Here is a 26008-nt window from a genome sequence, read left to right as displayed (position 1 = left end):
CTTGAATAAATATTGCACCCAAAAAACTATATTAAAAATGCTAAATTTGCAAAGTCAAGCTCTTAAAATTAGGAAATACCAGCATTAACGCTGTCTATTCAACCTTAATTTAATCCCTTTATGTGTATCTCTTATGAAACAGTTACATGATCATATACTACTTTTGCCACAGGACCTCTGCCTCATTCAGTGCCCAGGGCGGGATGGTGCTCACTGAATGGGTAGCTATTTCTTTTTATCCTCATCATTTAGTGTGTGGCCGCATTAAACATAGTGAGGGACCAACAAGCTAAACTGATGTGATTTATTCACCTAAAAATTTTCTTGCGACATGGTATATTTTTATTGTGCATTCCACTAGGTATTGTGCAGGGTGATGTACAAGTAAATACTGCATAATTCCAAGGCTTTTTGCTAACAAATGTAATAGGTTGGTTTTATTCTAAACTGTACTACTTATAAAGAGAGATTTTCCTGAACAAAAACCTTAATCTGAGTCTGACTTGCTCTCCTCACCCAAAGTTTGGAGTTGTTCTGATCCAGATCTGAACTTCATAGCTGCCTGGCTCCCAGAGCTGACTCTAATCTTTCCTAGATGGGTGTAAATCAGGAATACCACCACAGAAGTGAATGGAGTTAGACCAATGTAAGAGCAGCGCACAGGAGATCAGAATAATCCTCGATCTCTATAGGGTGAAAACAGAAGAACCTTAAAAATAAACTTTGGGGAAGTTTGAATCCAGATTTGGATTTTGCCTGATCCATCAACATTTCCAAGTATACATGACACAGCAAGGTCCTGACCCTTATCCTCAGTTGTTGCTGAGGAACATACAGGACATTTCAGAAAACCTGAGGGCAAAAACTGCCTTTAAGCCACCTGTGAGCTCCCTGAATCCCAGGGCCTGATACAGCAGCTGGGAGCCCTGCTCCCTTCATCCCAGTCCCATATGCACAGGGATATGAAATATCCCTGTCCAAAAAATACTGTAATCTGGTACTGACACCAAACACTGCACTTACTAAATTCTTACCTCAATGTCTGAGACTAATCATATTGAATATTGTGCTATAGCGGTTTTCAGAGTTTCCTGGTTCGTGATCCCCCTCCCACTCAGCAATAAATAAGGGTAAGGTGCTCATGACCCCCGATAATTGTTTGCAACCCACCCCACAGCATTGAGGGTTGTGATTCCTCGTTGAAAACCCACGAGTCTTTGTTAAGAAATCCTTAGTTATAAATAAGATCCAGCATCTGTAGTACTGGTCCCCACTTTGCACCTTACATGACAGAGGTTTTGGCCCGCACTGTAGAATACAGAAGTACTTCAGATTTTACTGATGTGGAGGTGGCATGTGGGACTGCCTGCCTTTTGCCAGGGAGAGGAGGTTGGCTGAGGGGGTTTCCTGCAACTGTGGGCCTATTTCTGATCCTGCCTTCGCTCATGTATCCAGGCAGAGTTCCTCTGGGCAGTGTCTGCTGGCTCCCTTAATGCCTTCGAGGAGCAGTGGGTGCTGTCCGGGGTTCTCTGCTCGGTGTCCCCTTCAGGTTCGGTTTGACCCTGTGACCTTCACACCTGCCCCTGTTAGGTTTTTGGTTGTCCCCCATAATTATTTGAGTTCCTGGACCTTGTGGATCCTCCCCACAGGCTAGGGGAGGGTCCTCTAGCAGTGGGTGGTCTTGTGCCCACCCACTTCCTGGGAGACACTATGAGGACCCTCTTGCAGCTGTCCAGCCTGACTTTGTTACACTAGATGTCTTACAGGTTGTCTCTCGCTATATATGTTTCAATAGCTGTCTCTCTGTTCATCTGCTTAATGAAATTGCCAGCTCCTCACTACTTTTCATGTCCTTCCATTTGACCTTTGCAAGGCTGCGTTTTCCCGCTGGCCTCCTCCATTGCACCTTCATCACCCGCATTTCCCAGTGCAGAACAGCTTGTTGTGGGCAGGCAAATACCCGCTGTTCCCTCTTGATGTGTGGGATTCATGCCCTTGACGTGCACACACCCAACCCCACAGACTCAGCTAAGGAAGCTCTCCGAAATGAGACCTTTAGTGTCTGTAGGGGGCCCTGCTTAGACCAGGGCAAACTTCAACCCTTTTGATTAGCTGTAATGGCCACTGAAGTGGTTCTCCCTTGGCTGAAGCAGCTTCTGGGAATAACCCTCAGTCTCTCCCTGCTCTTCCATCCCCCATCTCCTCCCCTTCCCTCCATCTTTTATGGCTGTTGCCATGGAGCCTAGAGAGAGCTCATCGCTGCAGCAGTGGAGGGAGGAGGAGGCAGCAGTGCCTTCTGCAATCCAGGTTCTCGCTCAGTGAGCTCATCACCCGCCTTCTCCTAGGAGGGAGGTGGCTGGCTAGTGCTGCTGCTGCTGCTGCTGCTCTGGGTGGGCGGGTGGTTTACATCCTCAGCATCACCAAGCAGAGAAAGGGGGGAGGGAATCCCAGCTGCTGCTGATGTTGGGCTCTGAAGCAGCCTCAGTAACAGGGAAAATGGATTCAGCTTGCACATCCCTCGCCTTTCAGCATCTTCTCCTGGTTTCAACATGGTGAGCAGCAGAGCCAGCACTGCCTTTATTTCTGTTATTCATTAATGTGGCGGAGGGTCATTATTCTCACCCTGATGATGTATTTTCTGATCTGGTTGCTCTGAGTATCTTCATTATGTTTGTGAAACAATGACTTTCATCTGAGCTATTAGAGAGAGCATGGGGGCTGGAGAGAGGGAGAGATGGGAGGGATGGAGTGAGAGAGCTGGAGATATAGAAAGATGGAGAGAGGAGAAGGTGATTAGGAGAAGTCTGAGTAAAACAATGTTCCAGGAATTCATCTTAGCTAACCTCATGCTCTAAATACACACCCTCCCTTTTTTTGTCATCTTCTTTCCTTTGCTGTTACAGAATGGGATGCACTGAAGATGGTTGTTAATCAGAAAAAGGAAGGTATTTTTTCAAAGGGCTTAGTTTGATCCTCAATAACTCACAGATACTGGGGTTGGGCCTTAGTGAAATAGCATTTGGTGTAGTAAGTGCAGCTAAGCCAAGAGCAGCATAGAAGGAGCCACTCTGGTTAATTTGTTTGCAGCACAGATTTACCTATTTTGTTTTTCTGTGGCTTTGTGTGAGGTTTTATTTTGAGACTGTCTTTTTAAAAATGTTTCTATATAGATCTTGTTTTTGTGGAAGGGGGGCTGTGTAAATATACTCACACATTGAGCTGCGTGTCTTTGTATGTACAGTATATGTGTTGTTTCACTGCCAGTAACTGAAGAAACATTCCAGTTGGGGTGGTGTATGATTTATTCTTCAGTTACTGAATTATTGTCCCTTGGTTTCATTATGGCACTTAGGATAGACCTATATCATGCATTTGGTCTGTTTTATGGCACTAAATACTAATTTGTTCCTGTCTTCATTTGTTTCTATTAATATAAATGGATGTAAGATACTGAACATATACCTTATGGCCAGGGGATGGATGCATAGATAGCTCTAGGTATAGATATTAAAAGTTTAAATTAAAATCTTAGGAGAAAAAATGTCAAACCATATTTTTAAACATGTGGGTTTGCACTCAGAAGTGTCCCATGCACCATTGTACCAGGAAAGGTCAGATTCTCCTTTCTAAATGCCCTGCATTCATTGCGCCAGATTCTGCCTTGATGTACACTCCATGCACAGCTTGAACTCTGGGAAGCATGTCAGTGTCATGTGGGGTCCATTTTGCCCAGTAATACTGGATTTTATCCTTCAATCCTGGCTCAGGCGAAATTCCCATTGTTCAGGCCTGCTGTTCTGTGTTCATTACACCAGTGTACAAATGCCAAGCCAAAATCAGCTGTGTTCTAAATGTTGACATGATTTACATGCCTGCCCAAATTCTGATTCCTGTTATGCTGGTATAAATCCATGGTAATTCCATTGACTTCAATAGGCTTATACATGGTGTGGGTGAACTCATATGTATATACATCTCTATCTCAATATAACGCGACCCAATATAACACGAATTCGGATATAATGTGGTAAAGCAGTGCTCTGGGGGGGACGAGGCTGCGCACACTGGTGGATCAAAGCAAGTTCGATATAACACAGTTTCACCTATAACGCGGTAAGATTTTTTGGCCCCAAAGACAGCGTTATATGGAGGTAGAGGTGTAGTAACGTAGCTTGCAGTGATTTGCAGTGGGCCTAAAAAGTGAGTCTCATATAAATGGATTTGGGGACTAACTTCAGCCCTGGTACAAGCAAGTGCAATTAAGTGAATGAACACTACACCCAGAATCAATCCCGTTTTCAAAAGGGGTGAGTCTGCACTTCTGGCAGGTTCACCCTCAGGTGAGAGCAGGAGGCACTTCCAATGGGAACAGACAACTTCATCTCTGTCGGGAAATTCGTGGGAGTCCCCCCAGCAGAGGTGACTAAGAGGAGTGCTGACTCGGTGCATCTGGTCATGCCCTTTCCCAGGACAGCCTTGTTGACTTTTGGAACTCCATCACCTACAAGTGGATCCTCTGGAGCTCTCCATCCCTGTAACCTCCCTCCTGTTGGACTTGCTGGCTTGGCCAATCTGGCAGGGCCTACACTGGTTGAGGCTGGTCCTGGCTTTGGAGTTGAATTTGTCCACCTGTTTGTGCAGTGCCCAACACAGCCCTAACTGGGATCTCTAGGTGCTATTACAATACAAAGAATAGGTAACTGCCTTGGGCTGGATTTGCCCCAGCATCTTTCAGTGTCCTCTGATCATATTTTCCTTCTGTGTCCAGTGATTATTTCTAGCTCAGTAAGCTTTTAAATACAGGTCTTCTGTCACCCTACTCTCTTTTGTTTCAGCCTCTACTTAATGGGAAGATAACACAGGTGCAGCACTAGAATGTGGTTGTGCGTAACAAACAACAGGCTGTTATCATTTATAAATGCATGGTGGGACCATCTTGACCTTTTATTATTATCAAAACTTTAATGCAGCTGGAAAGTGGATGCATAATTTCTCCATTGTTATTACAAAGGATAACTGACCTCATGGTATTCAGGTCAGAGAAACATTGTGTAACTCTACTGACAGGATGATGCCAGAGTCACTTTCAGGTTTCAGGTTCTATTACCCATTCTTTTCCTTTTATCCTGTTATGTGCCAATTAATATCACTGTTTACAAATGCATAAAATCATTCCTCTTACCATAAAAAGAGAATAGGCTAGATTCTGATCCTGCTAACGCTGGTTTAAATCAGGTGTAACTCTAATGAAGTCAGTGGATCTAACTGTGATCTCACACTAGTTTCACTCCCAGTATAATAGAGTCACTCCTGATTTACATCAGTGTAAATGAGAGCAGAATCAAGCCTATTAGCGGACCAATGTGGTCCAGTGGTTTAAGCATAGAAATTAGTAAGGAAGGAAGTTCTAATCCCTGAACTGATACCAACTCCATCTGTGGCTTTGGACATCTCATAAACTCTGCTGCCTGTGAAATGGGCAGATAACAATGACAAATTTACTGGGAGAACTGCTGTGAGGACTAATCAGCTAATGTGTACAGAGCGATTGAACACAGAAAAGTGCTAACTGTTACAGAGCTTGTGTATTCACTGGTTGTTTTACATACTGACATGGGGGTTGGTAAAACAATCAATTTATTTTGATTTGAATCTAGTTTGATTTGCTTGAAGATAATCTCTCTAGCGGGGCTAGTATGTGGAAAATTATTCTTCCTGTGACACACTGAGTGTGGAGTGATGTGTCCAGAGCATGCTATTAAGGGTAACCCATAAACATGTAATTTCGGAGGATGATTCATAAACTGACTCTGCTTAGTTCACCTAGGGGAATGCTGCAATCTAGCAAGTGAACCAGGTGAAACTGCATGTACAATTTGAACAATGCTGCTAAACCTGCATCTGCAGAGGACCTGCAGACAATGGGAACCCCAGGAACAGGATGAAATGCTAATGCTATGTTTACTGCATACATTCCAGTGTCACCTGGTGTGGAGTACTAGTGGCTTCAGGTTGACTGAGAGCTCTGTGGGGATAACTTGAGAATCAGGATATCTCCATCTTTACAGTCACCCTGGAGCCACTGCTCCCCATAATCCCTCCCCAAACACAGTAGTTCTTGACACATTTCTTGTTCTCCTCACGGGGTTCTTGGACTTGACCCTCACAACCCCATCTCCCAACTGGCAGGAGGAGGAGGGAAGGACACAGTGAACCATGACCTTGCACATGGGACCTCAGTCATACAGCTTTGCAGGCAAGACCAGATTTGCTCTTGATTCCGAAATGATTAATACGGTTGTCAAAGGAACAGAATAATCTGAACCCACAACCATTGTCTTGTATAAACATTGAAACAAATCTTGGCCTCTCTTCGTTAGCTTTCAAGGCTCCAATTGTAATTCAAATCTCATGTTTCTGCTGCAGTGAGGCCCAGGCAGAAATACTATGTATGGGAATTCTGCCAGTCCCTGCTGTGAAAGTGGAATGTGGGCAGGCCAGGCATATGGAGAAAGTACGACCTGGGAACAGGGGAGACACAAATTCACATCTCAGTGGGTTGCATCTACATGTTAGTAGCAGTTTCATCCCAGGTTCTACTGGTCCCTTGTTGTGTGTTAAGGGGAAACACTCATCACGCAGGTAGATGCCTTGGAAAAAGTCCCTTTACTCAGATTTTATTCCTGGAAACAGAATATGGCCCCTTTGTGACATCACAATCATTTCAATATGTTTTATCCTAAAGTGTGTTGGGATTGGATCCTAGCATATTGGGGATATTATTGTACAAGACACCACTGAAGAATCTGACATATGAATGCTGGCCTCCTCAGAGACACAGGAAGAGGATAAGGATATGCGCCTTCTGGGAACTCACTAGCAAATGTAGCAATGGATGCCCTGGTGCTCCCACAGACAGAGACTCTTTTTCATGCTGTGAACAAATTCCTGGAGTTCCATTGGGTCAGTGCATCTTTTGTATTTCCTCAGCTACTTGGCTCGAGTCTATGTAACCCACTGGTGAGCTTGTGCTAAAAGTCCGCCACTGTCCTTGATCCATAGAGAACATGAGTCTGTTACAGTCACAGTTAATGAGACTTTGCTCTTTGCTTCAAGTTGTAGGAGCTCCTGCTTGTTAGCTTTGGATGTCCCCAGTCCTATTTCATAGACTCAGAGACTTAAAGGCCAGAAGGGACCATCTTGCTCATTTAGTCTGACCTCTTGCACATCGCAGGCCACAGATCCTCACCCATGCCCTCCTGTAATAGACTCAGAACCTCTGGCTGACTTTCTGAAGTCCTCAAATAATTATTTAAATACTTCAAGTTACAGAGAATCCACCATTTATTCTATTTTAAACCAGTAAGTGACCAATGCTGCAGAGGAAGATGAAAAACCTACCAATCTGATCAGGGGAAAATTCCTTCCCAACCCTAATATGGTGATCAGTTAAACCCTGAGCATGTGGGCAAGACCCACCAGGCAGATACCTGGGAAAGAATTCTCTGTAACTCAGCACCCTCCCCATCTAATGCGTCATCTCTGCCTGTTGGGGATACTTGCTACTAGTAGTTCCAAATGGGTTACATGCCACTGTAGGCAATCTCCTCCTACCACCCCCCTCCATAAACTTTATCAAGCTCAGTCTTGAAACAAGTTGGGGTTTTTGCCCCCACTGTTCTCCTTGGAAGGCTGTTCCCGAACTTCACTCATCCGATGGTTAGAAACCTTCATCTAATTTCAATGTTCTTGTGTCAGCATTGGCATTTAACTTGTATAAACTCCTCTCCCTCCCTGGGACGTGTCCCTCTGATGTATTGATAGAGAGCAATCATATCTCCCCTCAGCCTTTGTTTGGTTAGGCTAAACATGCCAAGCTCCTTGAGATCCCACCACTTAAGGTACATTTTCAATTCCTCCGATCCTCCTAGGAGCCCTTTTCTGCACCTCTTCCAGTTTGAATTCATCTTTCTTAACCATGAGAGACCAGAATTGCACGCTATATTCCAGATGAGGTCTCACCAGTACCTACTGGTAGTACCTTGCCTTGGTATGTTGGTGGCTGTCCCATTTACCTGCCAAAATAACCCCGTATGGTATTTACAAACAGTTTTAGCACATGCTTTTAATGGGCAGCAGGTTTAAAACAAATAAAAGGACGTTCTTCACACAGTGCACAGTCAACTTGTGGTACTCCTTGCCTCAGGAGGTTGTGAAGGCTGGGACTATAACAGGGGTTAAAAGAGAACTGGATAAATTCATGGAGGTTAAGTCCATTAATGGCTATTAGCAAAGGTGGGTAAGGAATGTTGTTCCTAGCCTCTGTTTGTCAGAGGGTAGAGATGGATGGCAGGAGAGAGATCACTGAATCATTACCTGTTAGGTTCACTCTCTCTGGGGCACCTAGCATTGGCCTCTGTCGGTAGACAGGATACTGGGCTAGATGGACCTTTGGTCTGACCCAGTACAGCCATTCTTATGTTCTTATGTTATGTTTTATAATTTATCTATGGCGGAACTAAATATTATGTCCTCTCCTCTCACATGGTCTTGACTTGCTGGAGTTCAGCCGTGAACAGCCAGCAAGATGAGAGAGCAGGAGGAGTCACAGAAAAACTACACATTTTAAGTAAGGCTCCATCTTGTAGAATCTAATCTAAATTGGCGTCATAAAATATTTGCACCCAAATGAAAAGCAAATGCCCATATTACACCTTCCTTGCAGTGCCCCCATCCTACTTTTAGTTATAATTTTCTATATTAGCATTCATTTTATTGATTGACTTCATTTTTATTTACTACCAGTCACAACATGCAATTGACAGGGATCACAGGGCCAAAAGAGATTAACATAAAAGATGTGATACTTGTTATTTCAATGAGACATGTGGTACACGTCTCCTTCATAAGTGTTCAGTACAGTAAGACCAAATTGGTCTGTACTAAACAATAAAGAGCAAAATTTATTTTGTACAATAAAGAGCAAAACTGAAGAGATGAAAGCTAAGTAGCTTGAGAATGCAAATGATAATTTCCTCTTTTTTACCAAATTCAGGAACTTCTCACTTAAAGTCGTCCCAGTTCAAGTTTTTTCGATGTTAAGTTGCTGATCAATTAGGGAACGCGCTCTTTTAAAGTTGTGAAATGCTCCCTTCTAACCTTGTTTTGAAGCCTCTGTTTTGTCCACTGCTTGCAGGAAGAGCAGCCCGTTGCAGCTAGCTGGTGGGTGGTTGGAACCAGGGTGGACCGGCAGCCCCCCTATCAGCTCCCTCTATCAGCTCCCCACTCCCCTAAGTTCCCTGTGCAGCAGCTATCCCTCCCCCATTGCCATGTGCTGCTCCTGCCCTCTGCCTTGAAGCAGCTCCCAGAGACTCTTGCTTGCTGTACTGGCGGAGGGGGGAAGAAGAGGCTAATGTCAGGGTGTCCACCCCCCACTCTCCTCCTGCTCCTGCACCCCGCTTACCCCATCTTCCATAGAGCCGGGAGGGACACACTATGATGGAGGGAGCTTCTAGGCAGTAGCTGCGGGTCTCAGGTCTCAACAAGCTGATTTAATTAACAAGGCAGTGTACTTAAGCCTGGGGTCAGCTACTTAAAGGGGAAATGCGCATTTTTTCTCTCACATACAGGGTGTGTGTCTCTGTCTGCCCTCCCTCCTTTCCTGCTGCTTTGTAGAGTGTTCTGAGAGTTAACCCTTGAGGGCTGAGTCAATTACTAGTTCATTTAGCAGTAAGGCATTCCCTGGGAAATATCCAACCCTCTGACTCCTCCACCTCAATCAAGCTTCACTATCATCATCACTGTGTGCTAGTATTAAATTGTTTGTTTAAAACTTATACTGTGTGTGTGTGTATATATATATATATATATATATATATATATAGTCTTTTGTCTGGTGAAGAAAATTTCCCTGGAACCTAACCCCTTCATTTACATTAATTCCTATGGGGCAATTGGAATCACTTAACATCGTTTCGCTTAAAGTCACATTTTTCTGACATAATGGAGGAAGGCTTCTTTTCTGACTTGCCTCAGTTTTACTGTAGTGAAACTCCATTCATTGCAATGGACTTATGCCTGGTTTAGACTGGGTTGAGAGCAAAGTCAAACCTAAAGATTTGGATAAAAATATGCTGAATCAAACTCCACAAATGTTGGGAAAGCTTTTCTGGTAGTATTAAGGTGAGATAAAAGCTACTCATATGAGCAAAGGTTGAAGAATCGGGCCTCAAATGTAAGAAAGGAGGGCTGAAGTCACTATGATGCAGAGTAATAAGAATGCATAAATAAAATTGCAAGACAGCAAAATAAATAATTTAATACCAGGCTACAGCTGAATGCTTTGTGCATGAAATGTATTGGATCCATGTTCTGAACTAGTACTGTTGGTATTAATTAGCATTAAGCAATAATACTGGGAGACAGGACTCCTTGGTTTCATCCCTGCTCTGCTACTGATTTGCTAAAATTCACTCAATCACTTTTCTTTAAAATGGATATAATATTACTTCCCAGATTCATCTCTGTAAGTCTTAATTATTATTTGTAAAATCCTTGGAGGTCCTAGGATCACAGGTGTTAGGTAGAAATTATTATTATAATCATTACTTTATTTTATTATTGTTATTCATATATTTGTTTTAGAGTGAAGAGGGCCATATAAGAACCTAGGAAGCTAATTGTCTGCTATCAGTCTATTATTTCTCTGATCTAGGAACATATTTTTCATTCTTAGGTTACCATACTTTTATGTCACGCATAGATAAGCCACTCATCTTATATTTGAGCTGTTGTTGTATTGATGTTCTCTGCCTCTGGCATTGATCAGAGACAAACTGAATTGTTATTTTTGCATGATCAGTCAGTAAAATCTGCCATAATTTCATGATTCCTTTTTTAACAGGAGAAAATATATAATTCCACTAAATAATAAAAGCCTCAGTGTAAAATTATTTGTATACCGATTTTAAATGTAAGAACAGCTAAATTTGCAGACAGGGTTCAGCAATTTATAGCTAAAAGAGTGATTGCATTAATTAGTTAAGCTGGAAAACTCTTTAACCGTACAATTTCATTTAAAAGAATAGCTAATAAGCACTTCACTGGTGCAACTGAATAGTAAGTAGACACCCATCCAGTTTTACTGGTTAGCTTTACTGACCCAGTGACATTCATGCCACATTCATAGGCTTCTCTGTGAGCAGTTCCTTTTTGAATAGTTTCATATATTTTTTGTAGGTTACGGCATGACCTACGTGTTGCCTCTGTCTTAGAATATATGGTCAGCATCTGTGAGGTGGCCTGTATTACTATAGGGAACAAAATGAAGGTGTAAAGATCTTCTTTGGATATTGGTATAGGCTGAGGTACATAAACTTTGTTCCTATTTAAGTTCTTCTGTAGATATGTGGGAGAAGAGAATCATAGAATATCAGAGTTGGAAGGAACCTCAAGAGGTCATCTAGTCCAACCCCCTGCTCAAAGCAGGACTAATCCCCAGATAGATTTTTGCCCTAGATCCCTAAATGGCCCCCTCAAGGCATGAACTCACAATGCTGGGTTTAACAGGCCAGTGCTCAAACCACTGAGCTATTCCTCCCTACTTCCTGCTGCTGATGCAGCTAGCAAGAAAAAGTACATTTTGGGCACATGCAGCCTTTGTCTTGAATGCTTTTTAAAATTTGATTTTAGATGCTTTGTCACGACATGTATGGACCAGATTCTCAGTGGGGGTAAATAAGTGTTGTTCCATAGCTATGCTGATTTATGCCAACTGAGCATTTGACCTGTAATCTGTTCATAAGCTGCTCTTGAAGACTAAGACAAATCATACATCAAGTATCAGAGGGGTAGCCGTGTTAGTCTGGATCTGTAAAAGCAGCAAAGAATCCTGTGGCACCTTATAGACTAACAGACGTTTTGGAGCATGAGCTTTCGTGGGTGAATACCCACTTCTTCAGATGCATGTGGTGGAAATTTCCAGGGGCAGTATATATATGCTAGCAAGCAAGCTAGAGATAACGAGGTCAGTTCAATCAGGGAGGATGAGGCCCTGTTCTAGCAGTTGAGGTGTGAAAACCAAGAGAGGAGAAACTGGTTCTGTAGTTGGCAAGCCATTCACAGTCTTTGTTCAATCCTGAGCTGATGGTGTCAAATTTGCAGATGAACGCAGCAAAAAAACTTCAGGACCAGACTTCAAAGAGAAACTGCTGAGCTTCAGTTCATCTGCAAATTTGACACCATCAGCTCAGGATTGAACAAAGACTGTGAATGGCTTGCCAACTACAGAACCAGTTTCTCCTCTCTTGGTTTTCACACCTTAACTGCTAGAACAGGGCCTCATCCTCCCTGATTGAACTGACCTCGTTATCTCTAGCTTGCTTGCTAGCATATATATACTGCCCCTGGAAATTTCCACCACATGCATCTGAAGAAGTGGGTATTCACCCACGAAAGCTCATGCTCCAAAACGTCTGTTAGTCTATAAGGTGCCACAGGATTCTTTGCTGCTTTTACACATCATACACTGTGATCATCTACTTGTCTTTACATATTTTATAAATAACGCCACATGCTGTTAAGGATAAATGATTTGTAAAACCACTTCATTTGCCACTTTATATTATTTATTTATTTATTCGTTGACATCCAAATTGTGTTGGTCTTACTCACTAGATCAGGGCAATTGAGAGTGAGGATGGCATAATGAGGCACTGGGTTTTTCTCTGGTTGGACAATGAAATTGTACAAGTCCATTAGTTGAGTAAAGACTCCCTACTATCAAATATTTAGTGGAGGTCTTTTTCTGTGAGCTGCCTGTAGGGTGTTTGAAAAAAGTATTCCCTAAACAATTAAATAATTGTGAGCTATGTGGTGGCGGTGGCGGCAGCGTGGCTCGGCTCCAGCCGGGTGGCATGGCTGTAGCACAGCCAGCCACCAGTGCTCCAGGCAGCGCAATAAGGGGGCAGGGAGCAGTGGGGGTTAGCTAGAAGGCAGGGGAGTTTGGGGTAGTGAGGAGGGGTGTAAATAGGGGTCAGGGTGGTCGGGGGAGGAACAGGGAGTTGAACAGGGGCAGGGGTCCCAGGGGGCTCTCAGAAATGAGAAGAGGGGTTGGATGGGATGGTGTGGCTTGGGGGCTGTCAGAGGACAGGGGTGTGTGGGTGCGGCAGGGGTTTCGGGGAGGCCATCAGGGAACAGGGGGGGTTGGATGGGGCAGGAGTCCCGGGGGGGCAGATAGGAGGTGGGGGCCGGCCCTCCATACTATTTATGAAACACAATGTTGGGCTATTGCTACCATAGCATATCTATCAAAATCAGATGTAGTCAAAGTAAGAGTGTACATGCCCACTAAGGCTTGAGCTGAACGTTAGTTCTGTTATCATTTTGTTTGTGTCTTCATTAATAAAGCCAGAACCCAGGAAGGGGTTAAGTCAGTGACTTGGCATTATACGTGTTTTCTTTAGAGCAGGTTAGGAAAGACACCTGCTGACAGCTATTTGCAGGGCTGGCACTTCCATTAGGTGACCCTTGGCGGTCGCCTAGGGTGCCAGGATTGGGGGGCACAGCATTTTGTGCACTCCCCATGGGGCGCACAGGAGCTTCTGGTTCCGCTCCTGTCACGCCACCGAAGAAGGACCTTCTGCCGACGTGCCGCGGAAAGCAGTGGCAGGCAATTGAGCAGCTCAGTGACTGCCGCTGTCACCTGCGGCATTTCGGCGGAGGGTCTTTCTTCGGTGGCACGATGGGAGTGGAACCGGAAGCTCCCGTGTGCCCCGTGGGGAGTGCACAAAATGCCGCCCCCTGAATTCTGCCTAGGGCCCCAGAAACCCTGGCGCCGCTCCTGGCTATATGATACAGTAATAAATGACCATCGGGCCAGAGTGCACTCCACATAGGGGCCAAAAAACTCCACAATGTCACTTTTGTGGAGATTCCACTGCATCTTTTCATCAGGGATATGGGGCTTGGGGCTTGTTCCTCCTTCCCCATGGATGAAACCAGGGGTTCCATACCACAGATCTAGTGAATCCCTTTGGCTGTCCTTACAGAGTCCTCCACATTAGTTCTGGGCCCCCTCAGAATCTGACCCAGTTCTTGCTTAGCCCTTGGAAACCCTATTTATGGGGACGCTACAGCACAGAGCAGCCTTGGCAGGAACATACTCTGGATGTATTAACTTTCCTACAGCCGTTCTGCTGAGTGCAGGTCTGTGGATAATGTACATCCCCACAGCCCTCTCCCCAGCGTACTCCTGGCTTTCCACCTCTCTCTATATGTAGCACTTTTTTGAGCCTAGGAATAGGGATAGACAGCAGGGAAGGGGGAGAACCAGGAGCAGAAAGTCCCTTTTGCATGCAATAGTGCTGTCGCTAGAGTTTGGCACAGAAGAAAGAAATATGTGGAACCCTAATGTCAAGAACAGCCCAATTAAGTTCAAGTATCTTCCCAAGTACAGTGTCTTGATAAGCTAAGAATGCACCTTCAACAGGAGTTATGCAAGACAGAGTGATTTCTAAGCCAGCACGTCTTCTCATTTGCATAGAAATCACTCTTTTTGAATATAATTGAATCACTCTTCTTGAATCTAATTGCTGTATTTCTGCCATGTTTGTGACATTCCAGATGGTGGCCCCCACATTTTCCAGGCCAGGGTGATGTCAGATGGGTGACTGGAATAACGTCTACCAGATTATCCAGTCCCATGGTAAAACCCATGGGAGGAGATGGTTGAGGAGAAAATCACCCCAAAGATTCTCTAGAAGAAGGTTGCCCTGTCATCAAGGTTGTCCATAAACTTGGTGGTCCCAGGAGATCCATAGGATGCCAGGGCCACACTCATGAGTGTTCTGTGCCTACACCATGACTATGGCCCCCAGTAACCCATCACCACTACCACCTTCCTGACAACACAGCTCCAGAGACTCCTCTGGTTTCTGCTGCCTCCCAGGATCTCCACCAGAAGCTACACAAGGTGGATAATACAGTCAGCAGCTTTAGTTCTTTCCTAACACATTTCCACAGGCCCAGAATGAGGGTGATGTGCATCCACCTGGTCCCACCCACGCCCTGACCACTCCTCCTCCATCAGCCCACCCACCAGAAACAGGGAGGACCACATGAAAGAGTCCTCTTCCTGTCCTAATCCCAGCTGGACAAACCGGGCCTTGATTGGAGAATTTTAGAAAGATTAACCTAAAAAATTTGCAAGTATTCTCCAAAATTCTTTATAAAATAAACTAATCAATGTTTACTTGATGCCTGTGAATCAGCGAGGAAGGCAGATCAATAAACTCGCCACAAGATGTATGTGCTCTGCTGTAGCAGCACTAAACTCTCTTGGTGGTTGGTTAGATTAGTCCCATTAACTCTAAAGAACCTCAGTGTGATGACTACACTTTTACTGTGTATTTTAGTTCTAATGAAACTGACTTATAACACTGAGTAGAGCTAAGCAGGACTGTCATTTTTTTATTACAAAAAGCTGGAATATATTTTTTCCTTTCGTTTTTGTTCCACGGCAATGGATAAGTTCCAGCCAACATCCTGTCTTATCTGGGGTTATCCTAACAATTATTCACATGCTTCTATAACACTTTTCAGACAAAGAGGTTGAAAAACAAGATGTGGTTCAACTATAAAAAGGGATTCGGGGGCTAATCTTGCAAATCTTACCCATGAGAGGAGTCGTAGTGAGTTAGACGAATAGATTCTAAGGCCAGAAATGACCACTGTGATCATCTAGGCTGATCTCCTGCATAATACAGGCCACAGAACTTCCCTGAAATCATTCCCGTTTGAAACAGAGCCTCTCTTTTAGGGGAAAAAATCCAACTGTAATTTCAAAATGGCCAGTGATGGAGAATCCACCACAAGCCTTCGTAAATTGTTCCAATGAGGTCAATGGGACTGCTGACCCAAACAAGGATTATCTATGTGAGAAAGGGATGCAGGAAAGGGATTGCTTCCTAAGAGCAAATCCACTGTCCAAACACACTGGCCTCAACAGAGTTAAACAAGTGTGCATGAAGGCAGCATTTACCTGGATTATTTCTGATGATCCTTGATAAGGAAAGACACTAGCTTGACTCTCAATGCCTAGGTTGGGTTTGCAGGGCTGGCAGTTAAAAAACCCGCCCTCATTTGTAAGGTGAGCACACTTAACATGTAGTCAAGGAAAGACAAAAAACCATGGAGCTTTACTATGCCATTGTTATAGTCATATTTCAGACTAGAACAGCACGTCAGCTAAGCAAGCATCTAAATACTCTGTAAAGAGGAACATGTGCTTCTATTACACACATGAGGAATCTGGTCCAGAGAACTGAAGGGATAGCTTTTCAAAGTTATCTAGGTGCCTAAAGATGCAGATAGGCATCTCCTGGGCTTTTCAGTCGTACCTAAGCAACTGTGCCTAACTCCCATTGAAAATCTGGCCCAACGTGATTTCACACATGGAGTCTAGAAACTTTTTATTTCCCTTTTTGTAACCAATTCACATTTCTGTATGTTGAATGACTGTAGTCCACTTCTCAATATATCTAATGCTACTGTCACTGCCGGGTGGAGGAAGGGACCTGTGTCCAATATGCCCTCTGAAAAGATGCAGATAACATTTTGGCTTCTGTTTTATCCCCAGAGAATACTAGAGTGTTGGTTTAACAGATCCTTACTGAGTTGCTGCTAGTAACAATAATGCCTCTGCCCTCTTTTGACAGTTTCCATGGAGCTAGAAGCAACTTGGAAATTTGGTGTTCAAACTTTAGTGCAGGAGCCAATGGTAATCTTGGCATGTGTAGTAGGTCTGTGGCAGAGAATTTGTATTTGAAACTGTCTTCTTTAAACTGAGCCGTGAATTTAGTAAGAAATTAGACTACAGGAAGTTGTGAATTTGAAAGAACATTAAAGCATCTCAAGCACAGAACTGTTGCAATAATAATAATTAATAACCCGAAACTGAGGCTAATTAAGATTTTGCATGTTGGAGTGAGAGGTTGTGAAGATATACTTACTGAAGATCTGTATTTCTGCATTAGGTGATTAAAAAGTATGTAACCTGTAAACTCATGTAATTTGCCGGGTTCTGGGTATAATCTCCTTTAATTCCCTGTCAAAATCAAAACGGAGAACAGATTTGCCAAAATGTTTGCAGATCTTTAGAGTGACATTGGGCTGATTCTGGGGTGACCTTGTGGTACTGATTTATGGCTTCACACTGAAATTATGAAAGATCATGGTTTTATTCATTATATCCATTAATCACTTTATCACACTTTACGGTGAAAGATCAATACCAAACCAGTTAATAGTTCTTTGTCCCAATGTTCTGACAGGCTAAAGGCACCATTAAAGGCAAACATTATAAGGCAGAGCACATGTGCAGCGGGGTGTAGCACCTAGAGGTTGAAAGCAAATCCAGGTGAGATTTGGCAGTTTAGATTGAGTTTTGCTTTAGACTGTCGCTTCATTCAAACCTGACAATCAAATTGAAACTCTGGACATATGGACTGACAAAAATAAGCTCACCAACCTCCATGAATGTAACACTTCTGTCCACCAGTTTTCCAGAGTTCCAGATAGAACTCCATTGTCTTCATGATATATTTGTATTTGAGGCATTGGTTCCAAGAAGAACCTTTCTGTTACTAGTGGAATATTATACACCGGGGATGTTTATTTTATATAATAGTACTTTAGAGCCCAAATGAATGTATAAAACCACAAATCTGAGGTGGGGATTTATATAATGTGTAGGGCCAAATTCTTTGATGGTGTAGATTTGGGTAGCACCTCTGGCTTCGGTACAGCTGCACAATTGTATGCTAGTGGATAATTTGGCCCATAAAATGTTTAAATTTTAATATTTTTCAACTTATAAAATGATGCACCTTATACTAATGTCTGTAACTGCAGATGCTTAGATGTTAACATTTGCGTTAAGTGGCAGTGAGTTTATCAAGGATTAACAGCATTTGCAGCATGGAATGTTTAATTTCAGGCCAAATCCTGCAGCCATGAGGAACGACTCATGCTGAACTTCGTCAGAGTTTTGCCCGAATAAAGTCTCCAGAAGCAAGTGCTTAGTTTGCTTGGTGTGACGGAGATGAGCCTGAACTGCCAAATTTGGATCCTAGATGTGGAATCAAACTTTCCCAAAGATCAGAATAGTGGAGCAGCTTGAATCTGAGATGGATCATTATAGTGGCTAGCATTCTTTGGACCCAGTGTTTTGTTTCAGGTATATCTTTAATGGGAGGGTTGCCCAAACCGAGCCATGAAAGAACAGTACAATAGCAAAGTTGGTAGGTGGAGTTCTTGGTTAGTGTGTTAGTCATTAGCCTGACAGGAGTTTAAATGCTGGCTCAAGTCCCAAAGGAAAATGAATTTGGTCTCATTACAGTCCCATTTGTTCCCATTACAAAAAACCACCTCACAATAGTAGAAATGTCAATCTGTGCTCCAAAGAGGCCCAGGATTGAAATAACAGGAGGTACACAAGGGGACTGAAATGATTTGGCAGAGCTGTGTCAGAGGAATTGTGCACAGAGTCTGCCTCCACTATACCTGGCTCATGTCAGTGCTTCCTTTCAGAAGCAGGAAATTAAAATATTACTGAACTGCAGCCCAGGGCCGCCCAGAGGATTCAAGGGGTCTGGGGTCTTCGGTGGCTGGGGGGCCCTGCTGCCAAATTGCTGCCGAAGACCCAGAACTTTGGCAGCAGGTCCCAAGGTGGAAGAACCCCCCACCATAGGTCTTCGGAGCACTTCGGCGGCGGGTCGTGGAGCAGAAGAACCCCCTGCTGCTGAAGACCTGGAGCAGAAGAAGCTCTGGGGGCCCGGAGCGGGTGAAGAACCCCACTCCAGGGGCCCCGAAAAACTCTCATAGACTCATAGACTTTAAGGTCAGAAGGGACCATTATGATCATCTAGTCTGACCTCCTGCACAATGCCGGCCACAGAATCTCACCCACTCACTCCTGTAACAAACCCCTAACCTATGTCTGAGTTATTGAAGTTCTCAAATCGTGGTTTGAAGACCTCAAGCTGCAGAGAATCCTCCAGCAAGTGACCCATGCCCCATGCTGTCGTGGGGGCCCCTGTGGGGCCCAGGGCCTGGGGCAAATTGCCCCACTTGTCCCCCCTTCTGGGCGGCCCTGCTGGAGCCTGCTTCTAGTGAATTCAGATGGAGTGAAGCCCCATTTATATGGAAGAAAAATAAAATGCCACTCCTTGTTCAGTGAAAGTAAAACAAGAAGGTTCCACTGTAATAGACTATAGATCAACGAGCACGGGAAATGCTCATCTAATTGCCTGTCTATCTTACAAATTTCTAATGCATTTATCACCAGAGTGATTAAGGTGCTGACTTATCCTAAGCAATACTCCTCCTGGAAGTTTGTACCTTTTGTAGGATTAATCAGAAAATGGAGTTACAGTTTCATGTGGACAGTACTTTGTGTATCTAGAAATAATTTTCTGCTTCTGAAATACTAGGACTGGGTAGATTTACCATTGTGTTACACAGGAAAATACAACAGGATGCGGAAATTCTGTTAGCAGTGCAACATTGATCTAATTTCCATTCGGAAATACTTTCACTTTGATTTTCGTGCTAACATCCTTTTTTCTAGTGCAGAAACAGAAGAAAAGCTTAAACCTTGAACGGAAAAAAAAATAAGGTCACCAACTGTTTAATGAGAACATTGATTCTTTGGTGCCCACTGCTTGCATTTCTGTTCTATTGTCCCTTGGTTCAGACATCAGTGCAATTACTGAGCTGTCTCTCTCCCATTCCCCCACCTTCTTTGCTTTGTTACCTTCTCACATAGAAAGGTTAGAAGGAGGCAGACTTAAAGCAAATTATTTTCCTTAAAATTTTGGGTGCCTGCAAATATAGTTATCAGGAAAGAATATGGACATCATGCCAAACTGTATTCTGTCATGTTATATCTTTCACTGTTGAAGAAAAGGATTAATACCTTCAGTGGGCTAATACCCTCTAAATACTCTGGAGTAGGGACTGACCATCATGCTGAACTGTGAGATGTGTTTTGTGCTGCTGATATTGTATTCCTTCACATCGAAGAGCTGAAACTGGCCTCTTCCTCAACAAATCCTCTGACTCCATCAGAATCTATTTTTTTCCCCTTAGGCCTCACAGTACCAAGCACATTGGTATAAAAAACTAGTAGAATCATGATATTCACATTACCCTTGTCCATCACTAGAAGGAGAAAATCAGTATTTGCATCAGCACCCTCAGTCCCATACCAACCCGAACCTGGAGAAATCTATGGAATCCAAATGTAGCAAGGCACCAACTCATCACCACCTCAGTAACTTTCCCTGCAAACAGGACATTCAAGATAGGACAGTCATCACTGGCAAGGCTGAGCATGACCCTAAGCATGTTTGAGTATTATTTGAAGTTTGCTATCACGATGTTCGGCACAACAATCCATGTTATTAAATGGGCCCAGCCTCCTCCAGCTCATTTTGATCATCCACAAGGGGTATGAGTACATCTTACAGGTGGCTAGGTCAGGTGCAACTCAAAACCTCAGGAAGCAAAAGTGGGGAAGGTTAGTCAACATGCCTGTCATTTCCTCCTTTTAGCTCTGGCAGTGCTCCTAGGGAAGTGACATGTTCAGCCCAAATCTAAGAAATAAGTTAATGCATAGTCACAACAAAATCTACTCAACTGTGTTAGGGTCCTGTGTTTCCTTGAGCCCACGTGATGCCATCTGGCATTCACTGTGACTTTTACCCAACCATAAAATCCAGCCAAAGAAAATTGGATCCAATATCTAGCTGGCTGGAATTTAGAATAGAGCTGGTTGAAAATTTTCAGATGGGAGTTTTCAGCAGGAAAATAGAGATTTCAGAAATTGAAACATTTGGTAGGTATGTAGTGATAAGTCAAAATTTTGATGAAAATGTCATCAAAGTGTTTTGTTCTGATAAGGTCAAAGTGCTTCATTTAGACTCTAGTGTTATGACTTTTAATATATTGTATTTTATATTGCCCACAGTGCTAAAGTCAAAATAAAGTGTTTCACCCTTATCAAAAATGAAACCTTTGGTTAAGGACGTTTTAATATATAGAAAACAAAAATCTGGGGAAATTTCTTTTTTGTGGGAAATTTCTACTTCTTGTTCTGATTTGAGACCAAAAAGGAAATTTCAAAATGTAGGCATTTCCTATAGAATGGAAATTCTGTTTTTGACCAGCTCTAATTTTGAAGCCTTCATAAAATCATCTTGGGTTTGGCCTCTGTCCTGGAGGACTTCTTTATTTCTCATGGAGAAAAAAGGAAGAGCCCTGAGCAACATTCATTATAAACGTTTATTTTTGCAAACAATGTTTTCAGAAGCTCAGTTTAAGAAAAGGCCTTAACAAAGAACACTAACAACGGCCTGTGAGAGAGAGCGAAAAGGGGGAAGGGTTAGTCTCTCAGTATTAGTTGTCTGGTGAACACATGATGTTGACCAGAAGCACATACTTATGGGGTCATACCCAGTGGTGTCACAGTATTAGGGCCAATACTAAGGGTAGGTGCTGTATTCTGAAAGGCTGAGATAGTAATACCTTGAACTTACATAGCTTTATCGGAGGATCTCACCTCAAAGCAAGGTACATAATATTTTCCTCGTCACAATGGGGACACAGAAAAGTAAACGGAGTGGCCCAAGCACACACAGCAAGCCATTGGCAGAATTGAGAATAGAATACAATTGATTCCCAGCCTCTTTGCTCTTAGTACTGGAGATGTTACCAAATGTTAAACTGCAGTACTTTTTGCTCCCTCGTTGATAACCATCCATTTGGAAGTGAACTTACCTTTAACATATAGCGTAATGCATCCTTGTTTCCTAGCCCAACCTTTCTACGCCCAAATTTAACCTGAGTCATTACTGAGCACATGGTGGCCTCTCTTTTTTATTGTAGCCACTGACTGCCAGCATATAACTGCTTTGTAAAATGCTTCCACATGGCTTTAATCCAAAAAGAGCTACCATATATAAAAGAGCATGTGGTTCTTTTTTTTCTGTTTAATGCTTAGAGACTCAAAAAGCCACAGAGGCAACTAACCCTCTCATCTCCCCTAGGGCAAATGGGTGCACTTTCTGGTCAACAAGGCCATTCATTTCTCTTGTGTTCTTCTGTGAACAAGCAGCACTCTCAGAGACACCAGTTAAAGGGCATTTATTTGCTGTCAAGTCATTTATTCATTATGTGCATGTCTGAGGCACATTAATGACTGAGAGATATGCCAAGGAAGAGCAGTTAATGGCCAGTGGAGCGATTTATTTTTGTTCTGTGTGTGCGCAGATGTGTTTTTAAAACACCACATGCCACTGAGAGCCCTGGATGGAGGATATGTGTTTGTCAAAAGGGCCATATATTTTCTTTTGAGTCTTAAGAGAAGGAGACGTGAAGAAGATGCTTACAGGCAAATTGAGGCCAGCCATCCATTTCGTGTCTGTGGAAGAGGTACATATAAGCTGCCCAATAAGACTCCTTTGTTGGCTAATATAGACAGTTTTTTCCCATTTTTATAGTTTCAGGTGAAGGTTGTAGCCATTTAAATGGAGCCCAGCAAAAGGACAATCACTAGCCGATCAGAAGCACTCACATTGGGGTATATATATGATTCCAAAAAAGAAAAATGTATAGCCCCTGACTACCACCTCCTGCCAATCCCTCCCCCTCCTCTGATGTCCTCGTGCACAGGAGAAAGACAAGAATGTCAAGCAATGGCCATTCTAAACACCGAACTTGTAAACATTCTAAACACCGAGCTGCCACCAATGGCCTAGGAAGTGTTGGGCAGATCAAATCTTAAGAAAATGTAGGGCACAACCATACAATGGCAAATGAAGGGAATGTATGGTCCAGTTTCCATCTTTTCCATCTCCATTACTTATGATTGGGTAACAACGTAGCACAGAGATCAGCAACCTTTGGCATGCAGCCCATCAGGCAGGACAGGATGGTTTGTTTACCTGCAGTGTCCACAGATTCAGCCGATCACAGCTCCCACTGGCCGTGGTTCACCATTCCAGGCCAACGGGCTGCGGGATGTGGCAGCCAGCATATCCCTCAGCCCACACCGCTTCCCGCAGTCCCCATTGGCCGGGGACGGCAAACCGCAGCCCTTGGGAGCTGCGATTGGCTGAACCTGTGGACACTGCAGGTAAACAAACCATCCCAGCCCACCAACAGCTTTCCCTGGCGGGCTGCCTGGTAAAGATTGCCAATCCCTCACGTAGCAGTAATCCTGTTGAACAGAGTGTATGAAGAACAACCCAGCCAATGCCGTGAAAACATCCAGCATAGTGAAGCGGGGAACACCAAGGGTTAGGTGAATCTTTTTGAACCTAGCAAGAATAAAATCACAACCTCCACTTCTATTTCTACCTTCATCACTGTTGATCACTGATGGCATCTTAGCACCATATGTGGTGGGGCCCCAGAAATCCTAGCTGCTGTGCAGCTGCCCCACCTGCAGGGGGTATCAGGACCCACAGATCCCCATTTTGTCACAGATATTTTTAGTAAAAGTCAGGGACAGATCACAGCTTCCATGAATTTTCTTTATTGCCAGAGACCTGTTCCTGACTTTTAGTAAAAATATCTGTGACAAAATCTTAGCCTTATTTATGAGTCATAGGTACCCTTTGTAAAATGGTGAGAGCAGCAGGGAAGCAAAGAATGTGCTTTTTATCTCAGTATTAAAACGGAGAGGAAAAGATCAAAGGACAGCAAGGTCAAAATTACAACTATGTCTTCATCACCTTCATAGTTGGTAGACGAATGGGAAGATGTATTTGTGAACTATCTATTTGACAACTCAAGGGGAAAATGTGTCAAATATTCGCTGGATGCTATTCAAAAATCTATAGAACTGGATGAAGAGTGAAAAATGTATTCATGATAATGTATTCAAAGAGAAATGCAAATTAATTGTCAAAATTATTTAGAATGAATACTTCAACCTTCTCTAGCCAACTTCAGTGTTGTTGATTGTTGTATTTTATTTTTGATGAAGGGAACATTTTGCTGTGAGATTGGTTATGTATGTGTTCAACTGGCCTCTGTTGGGTGAAATCAGAACTGCTCAACTATGTGTCACAAATGCTCTTTACTGTGATCAGCTAATGGAAATTCCCCATTAGGTCATAGAGTAGGGAACTGGCAGAAGGGGATGTCAAGAAGGTTCTAAACCTGACACTGGAACTAGCTGTGATATAATCTAAATCATGTAGCGGAGTCAGGTGCAGGGCCGGCTCCAGCTATTTTGCTGCCCCAAGCAGTGAAGGAAAAAAAAAAGAAAAAATAGACAAACCCAATTGAGCTGCCACTGACGTGCCACCAAAGAGGAACAGAGGGACTGAAGGACCTGCTGCCGAATTGCCACCGAAGACCAGGATGTGCCGCCCCAGCAACGGACAGAGTGCCGCCCCTTTCTATTTGCCAACCCAGGCACCTGCTTCCTTTGCTGGTACCTGGAGCCGGCCCTGGTCAGGTACAGTCCTTCTTGTCACATTAGTTCAAACGGCAGGACAGGATCAGATTTAAGGGAGTCACAGTTCATCTACTGTCATTTTAAAAGAATACTTTTGTCTTCTTTACATTTAAGTAGGTTAAATGAATAGGTACAGATAACAACTGAATTCCACCAGATGTTACAGTCAGATGGCATGTTCCAATTACTCTCTTTTTTTGGTAAAGTGAATTCTACAGCTACATTCTTGAAATAATCCAGATTGTTAAACTTTAAGCAGAAATGAATTGTCTGGATAATAGAACTGAACTTGATTTTCAGTGTAAATTCATGCAACCCCATCTTTAATTTTCTTTTCTACAAATTCTACCATCATTTATACCAAGTAATTCCATGGACTTCAGAAAAGAGACTCTGGTCTTATACTGGTGTAACTGATATCAGAATCTGGACTTTAATAAATTAATTGCTACAGGGATCATGAAGGATTCCTCCTATATACAGTATTGTGCAATTGGGCCAGGTTTACTTTGAACTGGGCCTTTTCCTGAAGAATCAGGTATCATGTGCTAAGGACAGGACACTAACTTCATGGACCAAAATTACAACCCAGCTAGGATCTATGGTATCTCCTATTACAAGAGTAATGGATTAAAACCAAGAATTGGGTTGACAGTGGTCTTAACTACCTGTTTTGATAACTGAGACTACAGACTAAATCCTCAGCTGTTGTGAACTGGTGTAGCTTCATTGAAGTCTATTGGTTTATACCAGCTGAGGAGCTGCCCCTGCATCTTTAGAAATGTGCAAAGAATAAGTCGAGACTCCCTGGACCCATGTGGGGAAAATTCTGCTTCTTGAGGGGTGCAGCATTAGATAATACTTCAGTGACTCAAATATCTCCTCAATGGCAAAAAGACTACAAGAGCAGATATTTTGCCATGAAAAATAATATTCATCATAGTGTCTTCCACTCATCTTTTTCCTACATGCCCCTGGCTTTGTTTCTTCAACAGTTTAGACCATTACTGGAACAATTCTGTGTGTGTCACTATCAGTCTTACATATTTGCACCCATATCACGGAGTCAAACTGCTGGAAAAAATATCACTTGAAGCTGTCTGTGACTGTCCTGAGACTGGTATCTGGGGTCAGCGTGAAACTTCACTATTGAATTTGAATTGGGTGCTTGAGACTTACTATTGTTACGTTCAGAGGACTATGCCTAACCATTAGCATTACCAGTATCCCACTTTCACCTGTGCTGGAAAGAAACTACTTTGCACACCGTGCTACATACCAAGTAAGGGTGGTCAGGCATAAGATCTGAGAGGAACATTTCTCCGCAATAGTACTTAGCCTTCCTTTTCCAGTTACAGAGAGTAGCTCTGTTCATGAGCAATACATGAGCCCTCCAAGTTTTATTATAAAATAATGGGTATTGTTGTTGTCAGGGAGCAGTGAGATAATAAATGATAATTCTTTGCAACACTGAAATGCAAA

The 26008-nt window shown here is 43.2% G+C and overlaps 1 protein-coding gene across 1 annotated transcript in view; it reads left to right on the top strand.

Annotated features, from left to right (window-relative positions):
- The first annotated feature begins 2373 nt into the window (after positions 1-2373).
- The window catches only part of JAKMIP2 (janus kinase and microtubule interacting protein 2), a 108086-nt gene continuing 84451 nt past the window's right edge, over positions 2374-26008 (top strand). The window contains exon 1 of the mRNA XM_030573443.1: positions 2374-2552. The gene's annotated coding sequence lies outside the window, so the exon portion shown is untranslated. The remainder of the gene's footprint in view (positions 2553-26008) is intronic.

This window comes from Gopherus evgoodei, chromosome 8, assembly GCF_007399415.2.
Source record: "Gopherus evgoodei ecotype Sinaloan lineage chromosome 8, rGopEvg1_v1.p, whole genome shotgun sequence".
Lineage (NCBI taxonomy): Eukaryota > Metazoa > Chordata > Testudines > Testudinidae > Gopherus > Gopherus evgoodei.
Note: the sequence above shows the minus strand (reverse complement) of the source record. Positions and strands in the feature narration are given on the sequence as shown.